Source organism: Gallinula chloropus (genome assembly GCF_964237585.1).
Source record: "Gallinula chloropus genome assembly, chromosome: 5".
Taxonomy (NCBI): Eukaryota; Metazoa; Chordata; class Aves; order Gruiformes; family Rallidae; genus Gallinula; species Gallinula chloropus.
Window position 1 is genome coordinate 31,203,579 of NC_140090.1, and position 10,059 is coordinate 31,213,637.

Below are 10,059 nucleotides of genomic sequence, written 5' to 3' on the forward strand. Positions count from 1 at the left end.
CTTTGTGCATGGAAGCCAGTTCAGACAGTGCAGGATTAGAGGGGATAGATCTGGATTGAATGCTTCATTTGTGCAATTATAATATATAACCTGACTTATCCTGGAAGGGAACCTGCCCTTGTTGAATCATTAACTTCACATTTAAATAGTTATACTTTTCCTTATCTCTGTTCTACACCCCAAAACACAAACACAAATATCAACTTCTCACGGAAGCACTTCTAAAAAATAAGATTTTTCTATATGACACCTTCAAATCTTTGAAAATAGTATGTGATAAAGTTGGTAGTCATTGTAGAAAACGTTACCTGCAAGGTCCATGGCAACTATTGGAGATAAGCTTATCAAAATCACAGGGGTGGGAAGAACAAGAGAACACTGGAATAACAAGCTCTATCCTTGCTCTCTTCTTCCCTATGTTTGTGTCTTTGTGGAGCACTTTGTCCTCTTAACTGCAGTTCTATCAGTTGCCTAGCCAAAAAGAGGACATGAAAGAAACAACCAACATTCCTGTAAAAGGGAAAGTTGAGGACATTAGAGTCGCATCAGATCAGTCTCTGGATACAGACTATCAACTTTATACTGTCATAAACAGTGTTTTTGTTATATAGTCAAAACAGTGGGCTGGTTACTCTGAAATATTTAATTTATTGCCTCGTACATATATCAAGAGTAAACAGTGGAATTCCTTCTTGAATAGACTACAGCTAGACACGTAGCACAGTTCTACAGAAAGAAATTGTTTACCTCAGCTTCTCTCTTGGATTAAAGCTATCCCATAGTGATTAAATCACAAAACCTGCATGGATTTGGGTGAAGAGACTCCAGTAAGTCAGTTCTGTAGTGTACACACGCAATGGACATTCACTGTAATTATGGTATCTTTGTAAATATTTCCCAGCAAAGTAGGAAGCCCTCGTACGTTACAACCAGAGCTGTCATCAAGGACCCAGGCAGCAGAACTGTGCCAGTATAAAAGAGCATCATCTTAACTCAAAAGTGTTGTCACAAAACCAGGCTGCATGCAAGAGAGGACTATGTTCTTCTTCGTAAGTCACATCAGACCCTTCTAATCTTAATGCCTCACATTATAATCTGCTGAGCAGCCTGTGTAGAGATATCCAGCCCACAGTGACTTCCGGAAGAGCTGAAGGAAATTCAGTTTACAGGATTAGAGCATTTGTGAGAAAAACAAATTCATGTTGGAAGACCATATTCCATATTGACAGTCTGGACATCTCAGATAACCTTTGTATTTTTTTCATATCCACCACTGCTATGAGGTGGATTAATGTTTTGAAGTCTTCTGCATGGTTGTGTGTGCCCTTTTACCAGAGATTACTTCGAACTGAAGTTCCTTGGCAGGGACTCAGAATCTAGAAACAAGAAAAATGGAGGCTTAGAAGAAAAAACAAAAGACTTGATCTTTTTTGGGTTTTTTTTTTTCCTCTTGTAAAAAAGATATCCACAAATGGAGCAAATCATGATTTGTGCTCAAGTTCAGTTCCTGCCCAAAGCTTACAACTCCACACCAAAAGCAGTAACTATTCCATGATGAAAACATTACTCCTATGATGCCAAATAGTTATGAAGATAGATAGGGTCATTTTGCTTAATGACTGTAGGATTCAGCAGAAATGACAGTTGCTTGCTAGGTCTTTGATTCAAATTCCTTTGAAGTCTAGTTGATTTTAATGGGCTTTAGATTAAAGTCCTGCGAAAATAACCATGGACATTTCTCACTGATTTAAAAAATGGACTTATTTGGGGACTCCAGCAGAAGATTTCTTCATAAAAGACAATACTTAAGTATGTACTTAGCATTCAGCTTGCAAGCAGCGTGGCTGATTTCGGAGTAAAAACCATTAGAGAGATTATTGTGCCACCAATGCAAAAATACCTTGGGACAAACAGTTAACTTCAACAAGCCCATTGCCCTCTTGGGCACAAATAATGTCTCAGTAATAAAGTATGTTCTCTGGTCAGGCTTTTACTGGCAGCTGCTTATCTTTCTAGCAAATGTGGAAGGCAGCTTAATCCATTTATTTCCTCCTTGAAAACTGTGTGCAGGCACGGGACATTCTGGGGAGAGGAAAGGTCATAAACATATGGCACAAACATGCCATATGAAACCATGTGGTGTACTTTCTTCCAAACAAGTTTACTTTGCAGTTCTTCCATTCGTTCTTCTTAGAGCTTCAGAGGATTTTTTCAGCCTCTTGATTGCCCTGTGAGACAAGCAAATATTATTTCCACTACTTAAAAGATTAAGAAAAAGGGGGAAAAAAGTGACTCCCCAAGGTGACATAGGAACACTGCTGCAGAGCCAGGAATAGAATTCAGATCTCCTGACTCTCTGTCTGGTGCTTCCTTAAATATATGACCATCTGCTCTCCTGCTGGAAGTATAGATACTATATGCTGACTCCAACAAGCTGGCTGCTAAGCCTGTTAGTTTATCCTCTTTTTATCCCATACTGATATCATCTCAAGCTAAGCTTTTGGCCTGAAGTCAAAGTGATTTCCAGTGTTTGAATGATTTGACCTGCTTGTTACTGTTTTAACCTTGCACCACACATATGCTCAGTTATTTGTGACTTATCTGCATACAGCCTGTGTAGCAACAGCCACAAGCTAGAACCGTTTTGTTTAAAGATTCCATACTGAAGCACATCATGTTTTAAACAGCTATCATATAGCGGTGAGTTTGATCCTGGTAGCTGCCTGCACCCGGATTTCCTACTGAGCTGCATGTAACTTTCAAGGACAAAGAGCTTATTAAAAAGACAAAAAACAGACACACTTGTGTGTCTCCACAAACATCAGTTCACCATGTTAAGCTTTCCCAGTTCCACAGCTAAATCCTGCACTGACTCCATCTGAACGAAAAACCAAACTCGAACTAGGTGGAACTCAGTATGATCAGCATTTTTTTTTGAAATCATCACCTTGATTCTGAGAAAATCCTTCTCTGGTAAATCTCCTTCTCTCATTGCTGCAGAAAAGTCATGGTATGTGTCCAAGACAGAGTCATCACTCAGTGGAGTCAATACAGTAGCCTGCTGACTAATGTACCTGAAATCTTAGTCTTCTGCTCCAGCAAAGAAAGGGGGATGGATAATTCAGCTGTTTTACTGAATATCCTCTGGTTATCACAGTAGCTTTACTTGGAGGAAGCACATGATGAACTGACGTTCTCTTTCCCCTTGAGTTGTCATAGGAGATGGCTTATTCTATTGGTATTGTCTTTTTCTGTGAGTATTAAAAGGTATTTCTTTCTGAGCAATTTCAAAATATTCCAATTCATTCTACAATATTGAGTATATGGTTTTAATTCTGTAGCATACAACTAGTCAGTGACACGTTTTGTGGTCTGCAATGTGAATCATTCTTCCTCTCAGTTTGCCAAATCTTCAGCTTTCACAGCTTTGTTAGAGAAATGTTTTTCTGAAATTTTCTGGACTCCATTGTGATTTGACAATGCTAACTGTTCTCAAGCCTCCTTAGCTCCAGCAATAATCCTAGCCTAAGTGGGAATATACTGGAAGTTGTGCTGAGTTACAACAATTCTTTTCTACAGTCATCTTGCTAAGTTTTCCCTCTCTCTCCCTTTCTTCAAGATGACACTCAAAACACCTCACTCACCTTACATTTGGGATTTTAAAATAATCTTAAACCTGAAAGAATTCCAGCCAACATACACTAGATTATAATGGCATTACTAGCAAACCCTAAAATTAGTTGCAGTAAGTCAGCCTTAAGTGTCCTGCTGATCATCAAGTGATGTGGGATCCCTAAGCTTTAGCTTAGCAAAACAGATTTGATGATTGGTCCATGATCTAAGAATTTCAAGGGATATACATTTACCCATACTTTCAAAGATTTCTCCATTGTTTTTACAGCATTTATACATATGCATATGCACATATTTTGAGTTCAAACTGAAAATATAAGTGTGTTGTGTCAGCGTGGGAAGGAACACCTGCCTTTTCTCCAGAAGTCCCTTGATGCAGTTTTTAGGCAGCTTTGGTGTCAAAGAAGACCTGATAGCTCGAACCCATTCAGAAAGCAGTTCTTTGTGGGAGGGGACTGAAGCAGGCTGGCAGAATTTGTAATGGTTTGATTAGACTGGCAGAGTAGCTTCTTCAGACTGTTTTCTTAAACCAGGAGAATGTTATTGGTCAATTGTCATTCCTTAAAAACAGGTGACCTGGGTGGTTATTTTCCCCTCATCCTGCATTTTTTAGACTGCAAAATGTCACTGCTAAGGAATCTCGAGGTGCTCCTTTAATGTACAATCTGAATTCAAGATGGTGTTTACCACCTGTTACTAAAAGGTCACAAACACTATTGGATCAGTTCTAGGAGTTAAGGGTGATGGCCTTTATGGGGAGTTCTGCACAAAACCCCACGGTCCTTATGTAAACACGGTTCCTACAGGAAAGCTGTCTGGATAAAAGTTGTGCAATTTAACTTATAAAAAACACTACTAGTATATTTCAGGTGCAGTGGTAAATTGCTGAATCCAAACCCCACACATACAAGGTGGCTGCAAAGTATTGCCATTGTAGTTTGATCAAAGGAAATATTCAATTTGCAGACAGTTTTTAATGTGCCTGAATCCACTGTCAGAAAGACCGGTTCGATTTTCTCATTCACCTTCTCCAGTCCTGAAAACTTTCCCTCATAAGAATACCTTTTGATGACATGATTAGAACTTATGATTTCAAAGGTATTGCTCTGGGGGAAATGGATTTTCAGAAGTGTTTGATCCTATATTGATGTTCTGAGTGGGCAAGAATTAGACAAGAATACTTGATTTTGTGAAGCAACAAAACTTATTGTAGACCTTTAGCTGTCAAAGCAATATGTTGTTTGCTTTAATTAGGCCTTTTTAAAGAAGATGTCAAATTACATAAAAAAGCCTATCTTGTGTTTTAAAATAAAATAATTACATATGTAAGTAAATAAACTAGTATTATTGCTGCTGGCAGAACTGTAAAGGATGGCACATGAGCCTCTATTATTGCTTAGTGGTTAAAAAACAAGCTTACTGCACTGTATTCTAGAATAACCAACATTATTTTTTATGAGTTCTATTACAAGCACTAAAATGCGTTATGATAAGATGCAAATATGCTTGTATACGATTTCTTAGGCTCAAACAATATACACTGTATTCATGTTAACTTAAGTAATTAGCTTTTGCAGCTATAAAACATGTTCATATTAACCTTCGGCCTCCATTCAATTGACACATGGTTAAATTTCTGTTTAACAGCAGCTCCAGTAAGCAGAACAGTATTGCTTGTGCACATGAAATTACGCGTGTACATCCATGCAGAGTGAGTAATACTCCAAACCCCTCAACCAGCATGAGGATCTGTTAAAAATTATTATGATGTCCTTGAGGAATCTTGGTGATTATTAATGAAACCGGTAGTACCTAACAAAAGATCTCAAAGTGGATCTCATCTGAGCCAAACAAGCCCATTCTACGTAACTTGCAACTGAGCCTTAAAAAGTTTTTAAGCCAGATGTCAAGTGTGCTGTGTATGTATGGCTGTGACGTGCAGTAGGAACAGTTTGTATTTTGGTGTCTGATTTTTTATAAAAATTGTTGCTGCTAATAGTGTCTGGGGAAGAGACTGGGTAGTGTAGCTTTGAAGTGCTTGTGACAGGGCTGGGTAGGTTTGCAGTAAGGCTGTTGATGTGATAGTCACAAGTTTTAGGGTTCTCAAGTGAAGGAAACTATTTCTTTTACAACTAGCCAAGACTTCCTCCACTCTCCATGGCTGAACTGTTACTACTCTTTGTGCAAGGAGTGGATCTGAAACATCATCCATCTCTGCCTGAGGGAGATGATAAATCCAAGCAACTCCATATGAGGATGTCCCCAATATACAGATGGGGAACACAGACACCTGGCTGCACTGGGACTGTTCCTCTGCTACCAAGCAGGGCATTTCACAGAATCAAGATGGGTGCCAACACCAGGACTCTAGGTGTGCCACAGGGACCTCCTGAGTGATGTGCTCATGAGCAGATAGATAAATGGTGGCAAGCCAAGAGCTGAACTCAGATTCCCCATGTCTCCATTTAATGCCTTAGTGTCAGATCATAACATCCTCAGTTCAGAGAGAGTGGTTTTGATATCTTCATTGTTCTCTTTTTTTCCCTCCCCTTCACATACTGAGTTTTTAGATACAACAAATGTGTACCAAACCTAACGCTAACAGTAGAAAGTCTGGAAACATCTCTTTTTATTCTGCTTTGGCATAAATCAAACCAAACTTCAGCCCCCTCAGTACTACCTCATGGGGGGAGTATTGACTGCTGGGAATGAAGTATTCTTGCTGACACACATTCACAGAATGGTTTGGGTTGTGAAGGGACCTTAAAGTTCCTATCCCCTGCTACTAGACCAAGCTGCCCAAAGCCCCATCCAACCTGGCCTTGAATGCTTCCAGAGAGCAGCCATCCACAGCTTCTTTGGGTAACGTGTGCCAGTGCCTCACCACCCTCATAGTGAAAGAATCCTTCCTAACACCTAATCTAAACCTACCCTCCTTCATCTTAAAGCCATTGCCTGTTGTCTTGTCACTACATGTCCTTGTAACCAGTCCCTCTCCAGCTTTTCTGTAGGCCCCTTTAGGTACTGGAAGCCTGTTACAAGGTCTCACTGCAGCCTTCTCCTCTGCACACTGAACAAACCCAACTCTCTCAGCCTGTGTTCAGACGAGAGGTGTTCCAGCCTTCTGATCATCTTCATGGCCCTTCTATGGACTTAGTCCAACAGGTCCAGGTCTTTCTGGGGAAACAGCATTCCAGGTGGGGTCTCAAAAGAGCAGAGTAGAGAGGATGAATCACCTCTCCTGACCTGCCGGTCATGATTGTCTTCTGCTGCAGCTATTTTAACTGCTGAGCCAGCACGAGTGGCAAGTTACAACCTTGTATTGGTCTTTACTATGTATGTTTTAGCAGGACCTGTAGCAATTGGACAATGAGTAATGGCTTTAATCTGTAAAAAAAAAGGTAAAAGCAAGACATTTTTTACAATCAGGGTGGTGAAACAATGGAACAGGCTGTGCTGGGAGGTGGTGGATGCCCCATCCCTGGAAACATTCAAGGTCAGGTTGAATGGGACTCTGAGCAACCTGATCTAGTTGAAGATGTACCTGCTCACTGCAGGGGGGTTAGACTAGATGACCTTTAAATGTCCCTTCCAACCCAAACTATTCTATAAATCCATTATTTTAAAAGATTAAATAGTCTTTCATTACATGACTGACGTTATTTCAAATGTGGGCTCCCTCCTTGTTCTCTTCTTCCTTCCTAGCTATTGTGTGCAATAATGTCTTAACATACAGGTATATAATCTCCTCCAGAACAAGCCGTTGTGTATTTCCTGAATCTCATCTCACCTGTGTCAGTACACATCAAGACTTCAGTGATAATCCCATCTACACCAGCCTCTGCATGGTCAAGAGTCCGATTCACCAGCTGTTCTTGTTACAGAAGGAGAAAACTCAACTTGCATAACAGTTCAAGTTTTCCCCTTTGAAGTTGTAGAGCCACAACTTCAGCTGGTGTAAGTTGCTGTAGTGCCCTGACTTTAATTTAAATGGGCTGATGAGCTGCTCCTCCTTTCCTCACTCTCCACACACAATCCCCCACCTGTGGGGCGGTCGAGTACAGATGGTATCTCGCGTGCAGCAGAATCGTACCATAAAAATCAAACAAACAAATACAGCATATGTAGCAATGTGTTAAGAGTAAACCATGGTACATCCTCAGGAATGACAAAGATCGGTCAGGAAATTGCCTCTGTCTGCAGGCATGGATAGAATCCCTTACCTATCTCAGTGAAAAGAAATTCTCCTGTTTGTAAAAATTTGCATCTTGCTACATAAAGCAAGAGCGTATCTGGCTTTTGATGGGTGCCATGGCAACAATGTTACTGGAGTATAGCATAGGAGCATTTTCAGAGAGGGAACAGGATGAAACAAAAAAGCTCACCGGTTATCTGTGGACACAAAGATTCTCCTTCTTCTTGTTCCTGGGTGGCTATTTGAGGTTGACACCACATTCATTCTTTCACCTTATACTGTGATTGCCCAGAAATAATGAAAGCAGGGGGAAATCTGCTACAACTAGAAGGATGGATCTTAAAAATAGTTCAAAGATACATTTTATTTGAGTCACTTAGAAGAGATGAACAGTGCAGAACTACTAAACCCACTATGGTTATTAGCAAAGAACAAAAGCATGGGATTGCCCGTTCAGTAAAACCTATGCTTAAGTATCATAATTGCTTTAAAAGTACGTGTGTAGAGGAAAAACATAATCATGGCTCTGGTTTTGTTCTGAAATAACTGATTTCACCACATTTCACCTGGGGCTGAATGCTCCACCTTTGTTGAGAACTACAAAACACCTGCAATTCTTTTTTTATTCAGATATTTTTGTGTCAGCAAAGAGGTATTGAAACTGGAACCTCATTCATGCAAACTTGCGTGCTCTGAGATTTATGTGCAAAGAGAGTATCTTAACATGAACAAATAGCCATAGAAAAGAATACCTACTGCAATGGCCGAGAAAAGCATTAATATTTCCTACACAATTAACCAGACATCTTTAGGTATTTGCATGCAGAGCATTATCCAGCCTCTTGCCTAAGCAGGAACAGTTGCAATACCTGAGAAGTGGAATTTCATTCTCTAATTCCCAGCTCCCATTTATTTAGATTCTGATTTCTTAACAAAAAAAAAAAATCAAACTCTTGCAATGATCTTTGAGTCCCTCTTTTTGCATCACTTTTGGACATCTTGGTCAATTTGGGAGCAAGGAGGAAGTTTTAAAGAGAGTTCAGGAGTTCTTGGATGTTTGTTTTGAATGTCTGGAATATTTCATATTCCAAGAAGGCTGGAGTTAGGGCTCAAAAGTGGTTTTTTGGCAAAGCAAATGTAAGCAGGAGAGAACTACAGGTTATCAGGGTCTACTAATTCAGCTGCTTATGGAAACAAATTGTGTTCCCAAACCCTCACCGTTGTCATTCTGTATTACTTCACAAACTTTGTTTTGGTTTTGCTCAGATGGTACTGGTTTATTTTCTGTTCACGCAAGAGCCTTCTTGACCCTTGCAGCTCACATCTTCTGCCTTCATGTTTCTTGCTCTCCTTTTAGATTTGTTCACACATCCTTGGGCCAGTGAGCTTTCCAATATAACTTACATTTGTAAATCCTTCTCACAATGTGTTCTTTTTGATTGTCTGATACGTGACAATGATCTGAGTGTATCCACATACACCCTTTTGTATGTGGATATCCTTCAGATGACCTGGAGAATTCAAATGATGAATAGTACATGCATTATTCTCAAGAAAAAATTTACCAGGTGAGCCAACTTTATCTTGGCACTTTACTGTTATTTCATAAGTTTTATGAAATCAGGAAAAGTCCAACAGCAAACAGCATGTAAAAAACAGGAATCACAAAAGGCAGTATCTCTTTCTTTGAGATTAGCTGGACAGTATTTCATAGCTTAGACTGAAGGAAAGATTTACATGTATCTACTTTTCAGACTTCTTAGTGGCCCAGGAATAAAAGATACTGCCGCCTTCTAAGAATCTGGCCACATATTTGATTGATCTGTGCAGATGAGTCCACTGTTTTTAAGCCATAGCTACCTAATTACTCTTCAGCCCTTGCTTTGTCTTAACAAGCCTTCAACTCACTGAAGATCCTCCCTTCCCTTGGCAATTTAGTTTACTTAATAAATTACCTATTTTCACTTTACATGGGGTTGATAACCTTGGCCTTGCTACAGATTAGATACACCCTTGAATACCTTTAGAGAGTCAAAAACCACAGTAAACATCGGTTCCATCCATTAATAAGGTATACCTAGGGGCTGTATGAAATAAAGCCATATTCACCTCTGGTTCCTCACTCCTTATTCAGAAAAAAATTCCAGTCACTGTACCTACAGATAGTTGCAATTGTGAATAAAGGTTAGAAGCACATGTTCCAGAGTCTGCAGGCAGACTGTGGAAATGGT